Below are 20,608 nucleotides of genomic sequence, written 5' to 3' on the forward strand. Positions count from 1 at the left end.
CCAGGGGTCCCTGACATTGCAGGACCTGAGCAAGATTTTAGCCTTCTAGTAATGAGTCAAGCCACTGTCCCTATTGGCCAAGAATCACCAGTATGGCTCTGGGCCTTCTGATCACCTTTTGGGAGTCCCCCTCACCCTGCACACTGACACACAAAAATGTATTAAAAACAGGTTAGCAAATAATTAGAATTTTTTTCCAAATATAATAATAAGAATTAAAAAAACTATAAATGATTAAGTCATCTGTAATACAAAAAGACAACCTTTACTACAAAAAAGACCATAAAGGTATGTTATATCTCTAAATACATAATAATATTATAATTCAGTAAAGTGGTTTTGTTGAAATTTCAAAAGGTAGTTAGAATATAATTAAGATGAAAATTATCCTCAAGCAACTAATTTGCAAGTCTCAAACATATTTTGTTTCAAAAAATAAACACAGCATATTATAGCATCATCTGCATTACTTTACCTAAGAAAGTCTTATAGATAAAATATAAAGCATTCGAATTAGGATAATTATACTATTTTGCTGTATTATCTTATAATCAACTATAATAGTTTCTATAAAATGGTAGAGGTATTATAAAACCCTATAATTTATAATTCTAAAAGTCTCTGTTAAAACACTTTGAAGCTTTAGAACAGCAAATAAAATATTTATGAGTAACATAGCCCCATTTTTAGAATAGTTTTAAGCTTTAAGCAACAAATATTTTTAAGCTTTTCCTAAAGTAATTTAGTAAGATCTTATAGATTATGACTACAATAAGTAAATGTAAATCATTTTATAATTGTGTATGTGGCCTAACAAGTTGATGGTAGAAAACATCTAAAAATGAGAAAATAAAGACACATATTGGTAATTTTTAAAAGGCAATATAAGCTAAAGTTATGCAAAGTATTTTCCAAATATTATACAAATATTGCACAAGATAATAAAATAGAGGTTGTAAGACCAGGCTGTCCTATCACATCACCTAACACTAAATGGAAATCAGAAGAGATATCGTCCTTTGAACTGTGAAAAATAAGAGCACCAACAACAGAAAACTGACTTTGACAACCATGACTGAAAAGAGCCTACCTCGGGACTAATAAGAAAAACCCTACCCTAAGCTGTAGCCCAGGACACATAAACAACAACAACAACAACAAAACAAGATGTCTTATTGCAGAGGTCCAACTTGGACAACAGAGACTGAGCAGAACCTTTGGATCCATAATATCCTAAGCTTTGGCTTAGGGACTGAACAAAAACAGAGAGCAAGTGTTACAGAAAACTGAACACAACAACAACAACAATATGTAGGAACCTCTAGAACCTAGAGACTCTATCCTAGACCCTGACCTATAACCTGCTCAAATACCAAGACCGCTAGCTACAGTGGCTTGATTTTCTCACACACAACCAAGAGGAAACTTTCCTGGCATCACAAAAAAGCCTTTGGGATGGGGTAATGAGTATATATGGAGCCAGGGGTTGATCCCATGATGGTAAACTTCAAGAAAGGAAACCCTGATTCTCTTAGGCCACGGGAATTCCCTTTCTTCCCCAATGCTTACTGTGCCTATGCAAAAAAAAAAAAAAAAAAAAGTGGGGGGAACGCCAAACCCTACCACTCCAGCATCATATGTTTTCTTGTTTTGTTTTGATTTGTTAGTTTTTGGCTTTATTTTCCTTCTCTTTTTTCTTCCACTTTTCTCTTCTTTTTCACTCTTGTGGTTATAATTTAGAGATTTGTTTTTATTTTTATTTGCCGGGTCCATTTTTTTTCTTTTTTCTTCTATTTTTCTTTTCTTTTTTTTTCTCTCTTCTTTCTTTTTTTGGTAGTTGTCACCAAATTTTTTTCTCCCTTTTTTCTTATCCTTTTTATCTCCAATGATGGTGGAATGGATGCTCAATCTACAAGCTGTAAAGTAGAGACCAGTTGCAATAGCATTCTGGGGAATAGAGGAGGGAGATATGGGATGCATACTGGGAACAGGGGCGGAGGGAGGACAGCTCTGGTGGTGGAAATGCCCCTCATTTATTGTCACTATGTACCATAAATGATGCAGTGAAAGATTTGTAATGCACTTTGGTCACAATAAAAAAAAAAAAAAAGAAAAAAAAGAAAAATAGAGGTTGCCTTGCACATAGCCAAAGTACATTTAATCTCTGGCATCTCATGTTGACCCTTTAGTACCACCAGGAGTACAGAGTATATTCCTGAATGCAAAGTCAGGAATATGTCCAGAGCACTGCCAATGTGTTCCAAAAGCAAAAATAAATAAATAAATAAATATAAATAAATAAATAAATAAATAAATAAAAGAATCCAGCGCAAATATGAACTTTTTCCCTATGCTCTCATGTTTTCTTCAACAATATTGTATGTTTTTGTTTTAGTTATTTATAAAAAGTGATGTATTAGTAAAAATGTGTTAATGAATTTTCCCTACTTAAAAATAAGTAACACTTATTTTTACTAAGTCAGGAAAATTAATTTCAAATAAGCAAAGTAAATAATAAAATGCTACATTTTTAAAAACAGGGGTTACCCCCAGCTAGTGTGGAGCCAATACCACACCCAGTAATATTTACAACAAGCCAAATGGTGCCCTGGATAAAATTAAGGGCTTTAGGCATACTAAGCATATGCTTCACCATTTGAGTCTCTCCTTAGCCCGAAAACATGTGGCATTTTAAGTAGTAAAAATAAAATATTTCCATTTAGATGATCCATTTATAAAAATTAAATGGTATAAGGGTTAATCAAATGCTTTGCTGTTCTTTTATGTTTGTAAGGAAAAGTAAAATGTGCACATATAATCAAAACAATTTTTTAAATTTATTGCTTTTTCACTGAGGAGTTTGTGGATAGAAAGACTGCCAAAAACAATTTAAATGAGCTGGCTTAGATTGTTTTCTGAATCATCACCAGTAATAAAATAAATTGAAATTTCAATATTCAGCTCAGCTGTTAATTATTAGAATTACTGTTTTCACAATAGGATTTTAGGGGAATATACAGATCAGATTATTGTGGTAAATTTATAACCTCTTGGTATCAACTAATCAATTTTCCTACTAGTTCATATAATTAAAGATTTAACACTATTAAAATAATTATCTGTCTAGTTATCCAACTTTAAATTTGTCTAATATCCTCTAAAGTGAATTTCATAAAAATCTTCATATCATAAACAAAATAGAGCAGAAAAGGAGGAAGTCAGTATTATCAAGTAAAAATTATCAAGATTTAAATGATACTTGCTAATTTTATAGCTTGATAGCCTGTTCCCTGTGCTCCTTCTTTCAAGAAACTCTTCTATTACAGCTAAACAAAGAAATGGCTAACAAGAATGTATCACGGATTTCATTGTCTTATTAGTAAAGACTGAGATGCATAGGTGGCTCCTATCTTATTATATCTGAAAGTGAAGAATAGAAATCCTTAAAGAGGGCAGAAATCAATACTAAAAATGATAGCAACAAAATAATCTCTCGGAAGATTAGAAAATCCATTAGAAGCAATCTATTTAGAAACAGAGCCCAAACTTTGCCCAAAACTTATTACTGAGTGTAGACTCTTAGAAAGCATCAGTACTATTCTTCTTGATCATTAGCTACTTTAATTATATTATTTAGCATTGCTGTCTGTAATGTGGAGGAAGGTAGCAAATACCTTATGTTAAAATACATCTGCTTGGAAATAAGATAGATAAGAGATAAGATAGCACAGTGGTAGGGCATATGCTTGCACTTCACCAACCTGGGATATGGACCAGGGTTCAATCCCCGGCATCCCATATGTTCCACTGAGCCTGCTAGGAGTTATTTCTAAGCACAGAGCCAGGAGTAATCCCTGAGCACTACCGGGTATGGCCCCAAACCAAAATAATAATAATAATAATAATAATAATAATAATAATAATAATAATAATAATAAATACAATTTAAAAAATACACCTGTAGGATTCTTGTCTTCTAGCACATAATTTCCATGTCAAAGATAGACTTGGAGTTATTTACATAAAAAATCTAGATTACTGGGGCGGGTGAGGTGGCGCTAGAGGTAAGGTGTCTGCCTTGCAAGCACTAGCCAAGGAAGGACCACTGTTCAATCCCCCCGCATCCCATATGGTCCTCCCAAGCCAGGGGCAATTTCTGAGAGTTTAGCCAGGAGTAATCCCTGAGCATCAAATGGGTGTGCCCCCCCCAAAAAAAATCTAGGTTACTGCTTATTGGATAAGATAAAGGGGACATCTTATTTAATGGCTTCTATAACAAGGGGCAAGTGTTCACAAGATGAAGGATTTTCCCAAGTCTTCACAGAGCAGGCCGGATTCTGAAGCGTGCTGAATGAAAAAGCACCTTATAGCAACAACGATGTCATGAGGATACTTCTTTGAGCGAGCAACTGTATCCTGATCAATGTGAAGTCTCCAGTAACTTTTCCCTTGCTCAGAACAGACAAGCAAATGTGATTGGTCACAAGGTGACTGCAGTCTGTTTCTAACTGCTTGAAATCATGACTTTGAGACAGAACATGTAAGAGACACAAACAGGAGGCTCAAAACTAGAGACCAGAGAAGAGATATTGACAAACAGTGTTCACCCGAAGAACTATGAGTTAGAGAGGCAGAACTAGCAGACTCATAGGAAGTGTGGACTGCTGAGCAGTAAATAGATCATTGCAGTAAATTGAGGACAGTAAACATTAGATTATCAGTAGGAGTTGGAGGATTATAATCCAGTGTCAAATCAAACTTTAGAAGAGATTCTCCCTAAGTCACCTACTAAAAGAATCAGCAAAGTCCCTCACGTTTCCATAAGGACCACTTCAGAATAAGCTTGATATGTTGATAATGATGATCAGAAATTCTGTAAGAGTGCAGCCATCAGCAGAGAGACCAGTAAATATGAGCAGCCTGCAGAGAATGCAGTGACTGGAATTCTCTGTTTCCAAATATAGAATGGCTATAGGTTATATATAGTAGGAAAATAAAAAAGATAAAATTGCATGGGGTCAGAGAGATTTTATAGGGGTTAAGATGCCTGCCTTGCATGCTGCTGACCCAGGCTGACTCAGATTCCATTTTATGCACCACAGAGTACTCCAAGCACCAGAGTATAGGGTCTGAACAGGGCCTAGTCTTTGATTCCTTGCTTTGAACCTCATATCTAGTTAGCTGAGAAATGCCAGAGAGGCACCTGGGCCTCCTGAACACCATTTGGGGGTGAGGTGATAGGTAAAGTTATCAAAATTAGCAAATAACAGAAATATTCTCAAGTGTATTGACAAAAAGAGATATTGCAAGGTTATTTTAATATGAAATTTATTTGTCATGATATCATACTTCTATCTTTTTCCAAATGTTATCAACAACAACCACAACCAAAAAATCATGAAAAGATGAAAAAAACACTAATGTGGAATATCTGAGAATAAAAATAAAAATTTTGAAATTTTAAAAGTGAAAACATAAAATAGAAATACATATTTGTTTAAGAAAATTAATAAACTGAAATATTTATGTAAAGTCCTGTGGGCCTTTAAAATACTTTAAGTAGCAAAGCATATACTTAATAAATCAAAGGCTTTGAGTTCAGTCTCTGTCACTTATTGACTGCCAAATACCACTGGGAATAGCCCTTATATAAAAATTAAAAATTATTTTTTGGTTTTTGGGTCACATCTGGCAGTGCTCAGGGATTACTCCTGGCTCTAGGCTCAGAAATCGCCCCTGGCAGGCACAGGGGACCATATGGGATGCCGGGATTCGAATCACCATCCTTCTGCATGAAAGGCAAACGCCTTACCTCCATGCTATCTCTCCGGCCCCAAAATTAAATTAAATTGAATAGATATGTCTTGAAAAATGAACCTTAGAAAGAGTAAGATAAACCAAAATTTTAAAGCTAGAAAAAAATCTTGGCTTTTTCAACAATTAAAATAAGTATAAATTAAAATGGCCAAGTATGTTAACCCCAAATATACAAAAGCATAAGATCACCAATTAGATAATAAGATATAATTATGTTTAGTGCAGTTAGTTGATTATAGTAAATATTCCTAAAGAATAAGGAATCTGATTAAACAAAGTACAAAGATTAAAAAGATACATAAAGGCTGTGAAAGGCCTGTGTTTGAGCCCTAGTGCTACACAGTGATGCCTGAACATCACTAGTAGCAACTCAAGTCTAAAATAGCCCCTCAGCACTACAGTTGTAGTCTCGACACCCTCCCCACTCACCGACCCATTCCAAAAGAAAATAGCTAAAAGTAGTAGCCATATGGTTTAGAGTACCTATATGACTGGAGGAGCCATATTATTCATAAAGCAAATAATTTATAAACCAAAAAGAGTTGAATCAATAAAGGTAAAAGGTTTAATGCACCAGGAATTTAGATAGGTATAAACTAGGATAATTATAGCAAAATACCCTTAAAGTACAGCTGGCTAAACTTATTAAAACTACATAAAGTGTAGACAAATCAACATAATGAGAAATGGCAAAATAGTTCTTAATTATTACTGATAGTAAGCAGACCTCAAAATTACCAAAACCAGAATAAATCCCATTTTTAATCTTGGTCTAATGTGTTAGAACACATTTGTCCTTACAAGGACATATGGAATATTTTTAAAGCAGTATACAAGGGCATAAAGCAAGTCACAACACATTCTAAAAATTGAGTTCTTTGTATAGCAATATTTTTTATGACTTTTAATTGAGAAGAAGTAATAACAATGACACAAATTTTAAAAACTTCATACAGTGAGGATTTAGAGAAAACATTTATATTTTATTCATGAGTTGAAAGTTAATAAATATAAAATAAACACTAACAAAAATGTGAAGGCTTAGTATTGAAGGGTAACAAAAAGTCTATTTTTTCGAACTAGTAGAATATGGTAAAGTAATATTTTGGAGTTAATTTAAGTGATTATATATCAAAGGAATATTAAAAAGACACACTTTTTTAACATTAAATGTAGAAAAATAAAGCAGAATAAACCTGAAGATAATGAAAAAAGGATTTAATCAGCATAGAGCAGATTTCTAACATTGAACATTAGGCATAATATAGTTGTGTTTTGTTCAAAATAACTTTATTAAACAGGATAAAAATCAAGAAAAATTTAAAGCAGTGTAATAAAGAGGCTATGTCAAAAGACTACACCAAGATTAAAATATATGATGTCAAGTTAATACCAATGAATAATATATTTATTCAGAAAAAATATGCTCTTTCCCTGAATGATATTAAGACCTAAGCAAATGTTATAATATATTCTATTTTTACATAAAAACATATGTAGAAAGATGTTAATGCTCTATGGACTGACGTAAAGTCAATGCTATTTAGTCAAAATAAAACCCTAAACATTTGATTCTCAGATTTTATAATACAAAGTGACACAAATTAACCACAAATTAGCAAAAATATTCTAAGAATAAAAGCAAGAAATTCAGGTTAAATCTCAATTTACCATACATTTTATAACTGCTAGTTAAGACTAATATTGGGGCTGGCGAGATAGCACATGCATTGCATGCAGAAGGATGATGGTTCAAATCCTGGCATCCCATCTGGTCTCCTCAGCCTGCCAGGAGCAATTTCTGAGCATAGAGCAATGGTTTCCTAAAGAAATGGATAACAGAACAAGACAAGTAAACATGTAGATTAAAAGAAGCATGTTATTTTAATTGTTTCACTTATCTTTTGATCAGTGTATTTGGAGATATTAATTATATGTGTTAATATAAAACAAATAAACAACTAAAACCATTCATATTTGGCAATTAGATTTTTTAATAAACCAGCTCCTGTAATTAGATTATTTTTTTTTCATCTCCTTAAATAAAGTCAGACATAGGCACACACCAAAAACATGTAAAAAATTAAAAATATTGCACAGATATATATTGAAGACATTAATTTTGTTCTGCTTTATGCTGTGAACTGAGTTAAAAATTAATTAAACAACATTTTCCAACTGGAATCCTGAGATTTTTTATTTTACTTCCTCTTTTCCCTATGTTGTTTATACTGTGTTGTAAAATTCATAACAGGAAAAAAAATTCGTAATGGGGAAAATGCATTATAAGAGAAGTTAATATGAATAGTGAATATGTATATCAACTTTTCATAAGAGCTGAAAACTAAGTCAACTGTGAAGCTTCATCTTTAATTAGCAGCTAAAAACATAGCAATAATAATCACACTACTGAATAATTGGATATTATTTTCTTCTTATACAATAATTCTTTTAACTTGCATTCTAGAAATGTAAGAAGAAAGAAGCAAAGAGATGACACTACAAAGAAGGAGTAATGCAGAAAACAAAAACTGATTTCTCTTCATTTCCCAGAACTTTTTACAGCATAGTTTAAGATTAGAAGGACTTTCTTATCCGTGAAGCTATGTATCCTTCCTTCAAACCTCAATGTGAGTCAGGCTGGGTGCAGTATTCTAGGAGAAGCATCCATTTAATTCAGTCTTGTCACAATATCCCACCACTATCTTCTGGCCTTGAGAGTTTCTTGTGACATGTCTGCTATAAGTCTTAAGGATGCTCCTTTTAATGTAATTTCCCTTTTTGATCTTGCTACTTTCAGTATTCTATCTCTATCTGTAGGCTTCATCATTGTTACTAGTTTTTTTCTTGGGGTGTTTTTCTTTAGGTCTCTTTTAGCTGCTACTCTTTGGGCATGCAGGATTTGGTTGCATTTGATTGCATGCAGTCTTTATCTCTGGGAGTTTCTCTGTGATGATGTCTTTGACTGTTGATTCTTCCTGGAATCTTTTTTCTGGGCCTCTGGGTCTCCAATAATTCTTATGTTGTTTTTGTTGAGTTTATCAAAGACTTCTATTTTCATCTGTTCATATTCTATGAGTACTTTTTCCATTGTCTGATCATTTGAGTAACAGTATGTTCATGTGGCAACATGAACATTGAGAGACCTAAAGTACCTCTTGCTCTTGATAAAAACTTACGTTCTCCCCCTTTTCTTTTATCTTTTATATTTTTAGAATAGAGAAAAAGCTTTCTGGGAATATTTTACAAAATAAAGTATTTTAGTCTTATAAATTAGCACATCTACATATATCTAATAACTAAAGTGGGAAATTTTTCTTTTTAAAGACTATTGGAAGTATATTTCAAAGCTAGGTTTTCATAGACCCCTAAATTACTCTTCATGATAATCTCTGCATTAATACAAAACTCTATAAGAGTTTTCTTTCCTTATCTGAGAAAAAAAACACTAAACTCTAATATTGCACAAGTGCAAAACAAAGGAAAGATAATAAATGAGCAGAATTTACTATGCACCTTATGCATTCTAGGAAATGAACTACATCATTTTCTTTGTGTTTTGTTATCTTCTTTTTGGAAATAAGTTAAATTTTTTATCCAAGAATTCTCTCTGTTTCAAAGTTAAACTGCTGTTTGTAAATTAGATCTGAAATAGACAAAGAATTTCTTTCAGTAATTTGGAGACTATGATACACTCTGCCCCCTTAGAATGATATTCAGCCTCTGGGACATGAGGTGATCTTCCTTATACTTTTTTAAATCAGCACCTACTAAGATTCTTTCTAAATGGAAAACAAAAAGTTCACAAAGTAGTAAGTCTTACTGAGAACATAAGCTATTCTTATAAATAGAAATATCAAAAAATATTGAACTTGGAGTTTTTGCAGTAATTTTGACAGAATGTCATGTACAAAGGAAATGTTAGGTTGGTGTGCATATGCAGAAAGAGGCTCAGAAGTAGCACTATTTCTCTCTCTCTCTCTCTCTCTCTCTCTCTCTCTCTCTCTCTCTCTCTCTCCCTCACTCTCTCTCCCTCTCCCTCTCCTTCTCTCCCTCTCTCCCTCTCTCCTTGATTTAGGGGCAGCTCCTTGAGGTACCTTGGCAGACTCCCAGCAGGATCCAGGAAGTTCTGATTGAAAAGTTCCCTTGAAAGGATAAAGGCAGCCTCCTGAGTAGGCTGTTTTAAGGAGTTGATAGTCCTAGATTTGTGTTTGATTCTGCCCACTTCAAACTGTGTAAATTTAGGCAAGTCACATCAAGTATCTGGACATTGTTTTTCTCAGGGTTAATGTGTCTACACTTTCAGGGTTATCTTGTTCGTCAAATTAGGAAATATAGGAGGAAACACTTCTAATGCTTCAAAAGGAATGTTAGTTCTTTGCACCTGCTTTTACTCAAGTTCTCAAATGATAAGCATTCTCCAGAGGTTTAAATTCCACCCTTACTTCAGTTCTTTTTCAACATTGTATTCTCTTCTTCGGTAAATTCAACAGCACTCAGGATTTAAATATCACTGCTGGGCTAAATTTCTCCAGTTACCATTGGCTCCTTCAAATTCTTCTTTGCATATTTCACCTCAAATTTTTTTGTTTCAGAGAAAACATATATTTCTAGACACCCAAATTCAGTTGGTGTCTTAAGTTAAAATAACTTTAGCAGAGCCAGAGAGTTAGACAGGATGTGAGATCTTTGCTTTTCACATAGCTAACCCTAGTTTGATCTTTAACTCAGAATATGGTCCCTGAACATTGCCAGAACTGACCACTGAGCTTAGACCTAGGAATAAGACTGAGAATTGATCAATATGGTTCAAACCAATTATCTGCCTAATAAATTAAACAAAATAATTTACCGTCTTCTAGACCCTCTTCTTCTCTTAATTTTGCTTCCCTCATTGTACATTATTCGCATAATAAAGACTAAAATATCCCAGAGAAAAGAACTCAGCTTCTTCTAACTCCATCTCACCCCCACATGTAGCTCCACATTTGGTTCGTTCCTTGAGACTGCAACCCTTTTATATTGCTTCTGATAATCCCATTTTTACTGCTTTCATTTATACTCATTACCCCAGGCCCAAATCACTGTGACAATTCCTTAAATAATATTTAAATAATTCCTTTAAATAAATTCCTTTAAAAATAATAATTAAATAATTCCTTTCTATCCAATTTTTCTTGATTCAGTAATCTTACACTGAATTTTCACTGCCTCTTTAAAAAAAGCATAAGGGTGGGAGAGATAGTACGGCAGATATGATTCTTGTCTTGTTTATAACTAACATAGGCTTGATTCTTAGTCCCTTTTCCCATGGTTTCCCAATACATTAAGAGTGAGCCCTGAGGGGCCGGGAAGGTGGCGCTACAGGTTAGGTGTCTGCCTTGCAAGCAGATGGACTGCTGTTCGATCCCCCGGTGTCCCATATGGTCCCCCCAAGCCAGGAGTGATTTCTGAGTGCATAGCCAGGAGTAACCCCTGAGCGTCAAACGGGTGTGGCCCAAAAACAAAACAAAACAAAACAAAAAAAAGAGTGAGCCCTGAACACAGAGCCCTGAGCACTGTTGGGTATAGCTCCGAAGCCAAAAATAAGTAAATTTAAAAGTACAACATAGTTCATATTGTCTCCTTGCTTCACAGAATAAAGGCTTCCTACTATCTAAAGAATATGGTATCAGGTTATTAATTTTTGATACTTTATCTCTGAGATGATTTTATGCTAACAGAAATAACAGCAATTGTTATCATACTACAAACTTTAACAATAAAGCGCTCCTTCCTTCAGGACGAGTAGGTCCAGTTTCCTCCTTTTCTGGAGAGCAACTTCAGCTAGGAAGGCAATTTATTTTTCTAACATCTTGATAAAAACATGATATCTTCTCAGATCAGTGTCCACTTTTGGGGAGAGTTGTTTAAATTTTATGATCCCTTTACAAGGGTGGCCACTCCCACACCAGCTGCTATCAGACCTGGAATAAGGGGGATTTACCCTCTTCCAATGGGGTTGATAACTCTGTTCAAATTGTTCTTACCCACCCACTCCAGCTAGTTATAACACATGGGGTAGGAGAATGACCACGATGCAAAACTCATCTGGTTTGCAAAAGCAGTGGCAAACAGATAGGGTGAGTCCCTTGGTACACTCAAGCCATGTCCCATTCAGTCCCCAATGGGGATTATTTCCTCTATGTAGCTATAATGGCATCTACAGTCTCTTTGCAATAGTCCAGGTAAGAGGAGGGGACCCTGGTGGCACCTCCAGAGGTGGATAAGGGGAACATGCCTGTGCCTGTATTCCCTGCATGGTGATCATTCTCTCAGTCCAGGGGCAGCCAGATTCCGTTGTCTGAACCACTACTCTCATTACTCCCACTCCCATGGGGTCTAGGGTCCAAGCAAAACCAGCAGTCTTTGGCCAGCCATGGCTCGGTGACATTGAGAAAATAGTAGGTTACTTCTATAGTCCTAAATGCCTCTTCCCCTTCAGTTACTAAGCCAAGAGGATGTATAAGGTTGTGGCCTTTACACGGGCACGTTAGGATAGTGTTGAGCTGCTGGCTCCCTCCTCCTTATTTGCCTTCACTAATGCTTTCATACTAGAAAGTTAGTCTGGGCACATTGTCTTAAAGGTCCTACTGATAATTGGGCCAGACAGCTCTGGTTAACAGCATTCCCAAAACTCTGCCTGAGACCTCCAGCCTTAGCCTCAGGGTCTGACTCCCTCTATGCTACCAGGTGGCTTCCCTACCACATTTTTATACTTTGCAGAGAAAATTTGTCTCTCCCACATTTTAGGAAATTTATTTTGGACAAATATAAAATTACAATGCTCTCAGGGCAACTTCCCTATCCTAGGACCCAAACTCATGGGTTGGTACTCACTTCTTTTTAATACTTATACCTCAGTAGTGGGAGATCTGTGGAACATAACCAGAAACCCCAAACAATCACATAAGTCAAAGTTTAGGGGAGGGAGCCCAGGGGTGACAGTTTGACCTACAAGCTTCCATCCACAGTCTGATTAAGAGGGTGTTCATTCTTGCTGGTAGTCCAACTGTCACTGCACAGTCATAGCTCCAGTCAGCAGGAACATCAGGAATACCTACCTCTGTCCTAGTCCTGGTATCTGAGTCAACTGGATCTGAAGGAGGCCCTTCTTATTCAGGCTGTGACTCCACCAAGAAGAAAAAAAAAGGAGATTCTTGCTTCTTCCTCAATCCTGGCTGGTTCCAAGGGACAGAAGATCAGGAATGGTGCTGGAACTCAGGAGGATGAGGAAAGCTGTTTTGAGTTTTTAATGGTATATAACTCTCAAACCTAACCTAGATCTGAGACACAACTTTATGATTTATTCTCAGAAGAGAGTAAAATACAAAAATTACACTATTTGGCGAACTAGAGAGATGTGCAGTGTAGGACATTTGCATTGTATATGACGCTTGTCCTGGGGTCAAACCCTGGCATCCCATATGGTAACCCAAACCCACCAGGAGTAATTCATGAGTGCACAACCAGGAGTAAACTTTGAATACCACCAGGTATGACCCAAAGAAAGAAAATAAAACAAAATAAAATTACACTCTTCCATGCACTCTTTGGTGCATGTAAAATAACTTGATAATTATTATTGACCTGATGTATTTTACAATTTACATTTTAAAAATTGCTTCTAAATATCTTATCAACAACTGTATATGTCTGTAAAATAATTTTTTACAAGTCTACTATTTCACACTTACCCAAATTTTATTTTGAAACTATGATTTTTAAAACTTTTAAATAATAAAATTTTAGGCACACAGTTTTCCAACACCATCGCCAGAATGTTTATACTTCCATCTATGTCTCAAGGTTTCCTCCTACCACCTATTTTTACCTACTATTTGGCAAATTAATTCTATAATTAATTGTTATAAAACAATATATATAACTAGAATATATAATATATAAAATATACATAATTATAATTTTATAATTATAAAATAAAACTAATTGCTACTGGCCACTTGTTATTCTTTATTATGTTTATGTTTTCATATGAGAGAGATTTTTAATATTTGCCCTTCTCACTCTGACTTCACTCAATATTATAACCTCAATTTCATCCATGTTGCAGAAAATTGCATGTTTTGATTTCCTTTTATAAATGAATAGTATTCCATCTGTATATATAGTACAGTTTATCCTCTCATCTTTTCTTGGGCACTAAATTTATTTTCATATCATGGGATGAGGTCATTTGGCTTTTCTGTAATTTAACAAGTGCTTTATATATCTCGGATAGTAGGACTTTGTCAGATGTGTGGTGGGATATTTTATCCCTGTTGGTGAGGTATGTTTTTATTCTAGCCATTGTTTCTTTTGAAGTACAGAAGCTTCTTAATTTTATGTAGTCCTATTTGGAATGTAAAAACATTTCCCAACTATGCTTAAAGCATTGGTCATAAAACATTCAAAAGCAAAAGCAGTTACAGAAAATATCTCAAGGTCAATTTGGAAGATAAACAGACTAAGATTTATGGAATTAAGGACCAGTCAATAAGTGTCAACACAATGATAAAAAGTGTATCTTAGTCATTTCTTTTTTTTTTTTCCTGTGGACCTTTGGTAGTGGAGACAACCAGGGTCAGTCTGGTGATGTTCTGGGGGAAATAGATACGTGTGGATCCTTTAACTGGATCAAGAGCTGCATTAATCATCCCCTCCCTTTTCCCATCTGTGCACCTTTCACTGCATCCCCAAATTGTATATGCTTTTAGAGTTATTCGTTGATTAATTTTCTAGTAGACTAGTGGAGATTGTGGCCTTTGTCAGGCCTGATGGTTTACTGCTCTTCCGAGTAACTCAGGAGGACATGAAGGCCATGAAATGAAGCTGTTTTCACTGTTCTCTGCTATTGTGATTTCTACCACTTATGTAACTATACCAATAGAGACTATGGAAGGAAGGGAAAACATGTTCATCATCTCCTTCTCTTCTGTGCCCAGAAGCATGCAAAGCTTTTTCCATTAATTAAGGACAGTATTTTCGGTATCAGTCTAAGGAGGAAACTAATGACATACTTCAATAGGCTTATCAAACATAGCAGTAAAGGATAGTTATATATAAATCCGGGCATAATTCAATATTTCTGGAATACCCACTTGTACTAAATAGTCTCAAAGATCTGAAAATTTATCAGAAATTAAATCAGATGAGATCCCTGCTTTAGGGAGCTTACATTTGACAGAATCCAAGAGTGGTTACATAAATCAACGTGTTCACCATTTTAGGGAGTAATGAAAGCTGAGCAACAGCACAACAAAAACTCACTTAGATCTTAATCACTCTTATTCCACTATTCTGTGCATTTTTGTACATTTTCAAATATTGAGAATTTAAATAAGATGGAGATCACTAGAGAATTTTCTTCTCCATTGCATTGTGGATAGGTGATAATTACTTTACTGGTCCTGAGAAAACTAAACTAACTATACCAATTCTATAAACCTGTATAGATACTAAGAAAAAGTTGACAAGAACTTAAGCAAATGATTCTTAAAGCTATCTTAGATTATATATACACATAATTATTTATTGTTCGATCTGTATAAACCCACTTAATTAGACAAAGTACTTAAACTACTCAAGTTAAAAGATGTACCCTGAATCACATACAACTAAAGTGATGAAACCAAAATTTTAACTAATTTCCAACAAGAATTTTCTCTGTATTTTTTTTTTACAGAAAGATCATATTCTCACACTCTGTCTATTGAAGCAACATAAGAACTGTGTTTGCTTGTTTGTATGGATGTAGTAAAAACAATATTTTATTTTAAAGGATTCACAGTAAGACTGATACACAAACAGAGTGATGATTGCTAAGCATGAAAAACAATATAGAATTTTAAAAGCAGATTCCAAGGGTTCATAACTTCTCTTTTCTTGATTAATTGTCTCCATGTAGCTTATCAAGATTCTTCTTATAAGGCCAAAATGTTGATGGGAACTATATTTGGAGTTATGTTATTATTAGGTCATGAGATTGAATTTAACATAATGCTTTCTCTAAGCCCTGATATGACAGTGTTGCTATTTCAGTTCTTTGTGCATTACAGTCTACACTGAAAATGAGACTGGAGTTAAAAGAAAAACACTTATTTCAAGTTCTGGTATATCAGATAAGCACTATTCATTCCACTTGTGTTTCTAACTCTGGACTTATCTTAATAATGCAGTTTCAAATAAAACAAGGATAAATTCACAATTATATATCCAGTTTTCATAAACAACCATTCACCGATTAGCCCCCGCAATAACTTTTTTTTTTAGAAATTAGGCGCTTTCTTAGGAAAAGAACACATGAATAAATTAATAAATTTAATTCACAAATTGTAAAGATAAAGAATTGAGATATTCTAAAAGTGAGATGAGCTAGATATTTAAATTTAAATGGAGAATTTGAGGTTAAGAGTTAAAAGTAAAAATTAACCTTCTTCCTCAATTTAGTAACTCCCTCACAGGGTTGAAAGACTTCTACATTTTTATTTGGGAACTGAAAAGGACTGAAAAACTAATCTGTCTTTAACCTCTTTCAAAGAACTTGCTAGAGTATATGGCTAATGATAAATCACATTTAAAAGAAGACGTTTTAAAATAAATTATTCATCTTTTGCATTGACCTTTAAAATAGCCAATATTTTGCATCTAATTAGTGTTAACCTCCCTGTGGAATAGAATAAATTGTGAAATCGGGTTATTCTAGTGAAAAATAAGTCACCACTCATAAAGAGAATATTTTTAATGAATTTAAGGGACAATATATAATCATTACTAAAGTTTAAGAAAATATACACAATAATAATTTCTCTCAGTTGAATATTTACATTTCAGACACTCACTATTCTCATTACCTCAAAATAGTCATATGAACGTTGAGTGGAAATAAAAAATGATCAAACTTAAACATCAAATCCAGAGTCAATGACAATAGAATCGATACCCAATCTACAACAAGCTAGATACAGAGGGGACCACTTACACTAGCAGACAGGGGGGCAAAGGAGGGGGATATGGAATGCATGCTGGGAACAGGGGTGGCAGAAGGACAGCATTGGTGGTGGGAATGCCCTGATTCAATGTCACTATGCACCTAGAGTATTACTGTGAAAGATTTGTAATCCACTTTGGTCAAAATAAAAACTATCATAAAAATAAAATTAATATTAAAAAATACAGCGCATGAGTGTCGGTAAAAAATCATATTTTTGTATGATTGGTAAAATATTATGGTAATTACAATGTAATAATAGGAGTAAAAACTTTTGATAAAGCAACTGTGTATACACATATACACATATAGGTGTACAAGTGAGTGTAGCAAAACCCTTATAGTATGAGAGTTAAGTACAGGTACATAACCTGTGTCCTGCTGACCCTGGTTTGAAGCCCTAGTGCCACATATAATGATCTGAACACTAACATCAGCACAGAGCCAGGATTAGCTCCTATACCCCAGAATATGGCCTAAAAAAAACTTTTCAAAATGCATATGTGTTTCAGTACATAACATGTGGTGATTCAAGGATTGTGTTTTGAATTAAATGACTGACCTTATGTCTGACTTTCTAATTGTGAAGAGCTATTTCTTCATGTAAAGCTATACAATTCTTACTTTTTATTGTAGGTACTTTGAATTCAACATTGAGAGAGGCAAGATTTTATGCATAAATATTCCAACACCACAACTTCTACCAGAATGTCATCCATCTTCCACCATTGCCCAAGTCTGATACCTACCTCCATTTTATCTTGCCTACACCTCTACAGTGATACTCTTGCTAAAAACCAATTCTCAGTTTCAATTGCCTTTGGCTATTATTTGTTTCCATAATATAGTTTATATCACATATGAGGGAGACAATTCCATATCCCTTCTGATTATCTCTTGCCTCCTTCCAGGCTTTTCTCAAGGCTAGAGGACTTCAAACACTGTACATTCTGTTAATCTCTGCTCTACTCATCAAGGAAACTGTTGACTGCTCCCGATCTAGATACTATTGAGATCACAGAGAAAAATAGTCATCAAAATGTTTTCAATTAATGTAGATCACTAGAGGTCACATTATTATATATAATAACATATAAAATATTGAGAAAGACTAACAAGATAGAAGGAGAAATCCCATCAGAGACAACTCTCAAGGTTTTAAATCTTGTTCTACTACTTTTCTTCACTCAGCCTTTCAATTTTCTTGGCTATCTATTATGATTCCTAACCCCTATGATATAGGTGTTTTGGAAGTTTACATATAAAGTAAAAAAATCAGTTTGATATTATTAATACAAACTATTAACAGTAATATCATGAAATCAATATATAAACAATCTTACCAAATCTTACCAAGCTCATAGTTTTCATTTCCCAGGCTATAATTCTATATAGTTTCCTTAGCAAACCTTGAATATAAGTAGGGAACTTTATTTTAGTATCACTCTAGGAAATTTCCTATCTATAGTTCAAAGAGGACTCCTCTGATATATTCAAAGATATACTTTTTGATAGAGCAAGATAATTAAAGTATTTCAGAAAATGCCATATTTGTTTAATCACCAAATTACTATTTGATATCAATAAGATCTCGTTTCATTCCATATTATTTCAAATATATTTGCTGAGATTGCTTCTGAAAAATGCACAATCTAAAGCTTACTTTCACTTACACTTGAGAGATAGATCCCTGTGAGATTTTGGCAAATTAATGCATTAAAACTTTTTTCTTTAACAATTAAAAATGAGTCATATCTCTGCTAAATAAATCTCAGTTCCTAAAGTTCACTTTAGCTCATGTTTTATTTCAAAATAACTAGGCTTGAATATTTAAATAAATATATTTTATTAAAAATTATCTTTTCAGGGGCAGGAGAGATAGCACGATGGTAGGGCATTTGTCTTGCATGCAGCTGATTCAAACAGAGAGTGGCTCGAATCCTAGCATCCCATATGGTCCCCTATGCCAGGAGCGACTACTGAGTGCAGAGCTAGGAGTAACCCCTGAGCACTGCTGGGTGTGACCCCAAAACAAAAAACAACAACAAAAAATTATCTTTTCAAATTGAAGGCCTCTACCTCCTAGAGTTACACAACTCGGCTTGCTTATCTCCACATGCTGATGATTATATGTATGTTTGTCTGTCTATCATTATCTATCTATCTATCTATCTATCTATCTATCTATCTATCTATCTATCTATCTATCTATCTATCTATCTATCTATCTATTTTGGGTCACACCCAGCAGAGCTCAGGGGCTACTCCGGGCTCTGCACTCAGAAGTCACTCCTAGCAGGCTTGGAATATGGGGATATGGGATGCCGGGAATCAAACTGGGGTCCATCCTGGGTTGGCAAACGCCTTACCACTGAGCTATTGCTCCAGCCTGATATGAATATTTTTAAGTTTTAAGCTATTGCTCCAGCCGGATATGAATGTTTTTAAGTTCAATGTAAAGACAACTTGGGACTTGAATGTTCATTCCAAATTTTTTTTTTTTTTTTTTTGATGCCTGTTCCGGGGAAGTTCCCAGCCCGAGGCCTCCGGAGAGCCTCAGGCAGGCGGACCTGCCCAGGGCTTTTCTATCTGCCTCAATTGACACCTCGTCTGCCAGTTGCAAGGCAGATGGGCAACACAGAGGCGGCGACAATTTTTATATTAAAAATAAAAATACAAGAAAATTGAAGATTGTTTTTCACTTGTAAAGGAATATTAATGAATCGTCTTGAAATAACTCAATCAGGGGTCTCAAATTCAATTTACCTGGGGGCCGCGGGAGGCAAAGTCGGAGTGATCCTTGAGTGCAATGTCAGTAGTAAGCCTTGAACATTGGGGGGTGTGACCCAAACAACTAAAACAAAACAAAACAAAAAAAGATTTCTCTAGGGCAGGGCCACAAAATGTTGTACAGAGGGCCGTTTTCGGCCTGTGGGCCGCGAGTTTGAGACCCCTGGAGCCTAGGATAAAACCTTGGTGTGTGTTACGGACAATTAACTAGTAAAGTTATTGTTATCTGTAGTTAGCAGAGTATTTTCATCTTGATTGATCTGAACTGAAATTGAAGACCATTAATAAGTTATGTTTGGAAATTTCAACTTCAATAAAGTATTTTCAGTGAAAGAAACAAAGATTGAGTTAATAAACAAAGATGGTGCAGTATCTTTGGTGTTTTTTATTTTTAATGAGGCTCTTGATAATCAACTAAACTGAAGCATTTCAATTCACTTGAATGAGAAACATGTTTAGTATCAAAAGAGCCCAAGAAGACACTGGTGTGAGTTACAATCTGAGGTTGGTCAATTATCATTGCACACTGACTGGTCACTTTGTCAATGTATATTTGAAGTACAGTGATGAAAACATTAGATGTGACATTTGAAAATGTAAAACAGGGGCCTTGCCCGCACTAGCCTAGGATGGTTCGATCCCCCAGCATCCCATATGGTCCTCCAAGCCAGGAGAGATTTCTGAGTGCATAGCCAGGAGTAACCCCTGAGCGTCACCGGGTTTGGCCTAAAAACAAACAAACAAAAAAGAAAATGTAAAACAAAATTATATTTTCAGTAGCTGTAAACTAGCACACATTGTCCTTAATGCACTCTGTATATGTATGTCATCAATAGTTTTGGCAAAATGTGGGGCCAAGATGATAGAAAAAGAAGCTAGATGAGTGGATTTTCTATGCCCCAGAAAAAATTGCATCAAAACTGAATAAAAAACAAAATTCTATATGTGATCCCACTGAGAGTGCTGACTGGA

At 34.8% G+C, this 20,608-nt stretch overlaps 1 non-coding gene across 1 annotated transcript; it reads right to left on the bottom strand.

Moving 5' to 3' along the window:
• Positions 1-19,359: 19,359 nt before the first annotated feature.
• LOC126002471 (small nucleolar RNA SNORA13) lies at positions 19,360-19,492 on the bottom strand. The gene has a single exon (XR_007493169.1). It is a non-coding gene; the product is annotated as a small nucleolar RNA SNORA13 (small nucleolar RNA).
• Positions 19,493-20,608: the final 1,116 nt, after the last annotated feature.

Source organism: Suncus etruscus, chromosome 2 (genome assembly GCF_024139225.1).
Source record: "Suncus etruscus isolate mSunEtr1 chromosome 2, mSunEtr1.pri.cur, whole genome shotgun sequence".
Lineage (NCBI taxonomy): Eukaryota > Metazoa > Chordata > Mammalia > Eulipotyphla > Soricidae > Suncus > Suncus etruscus.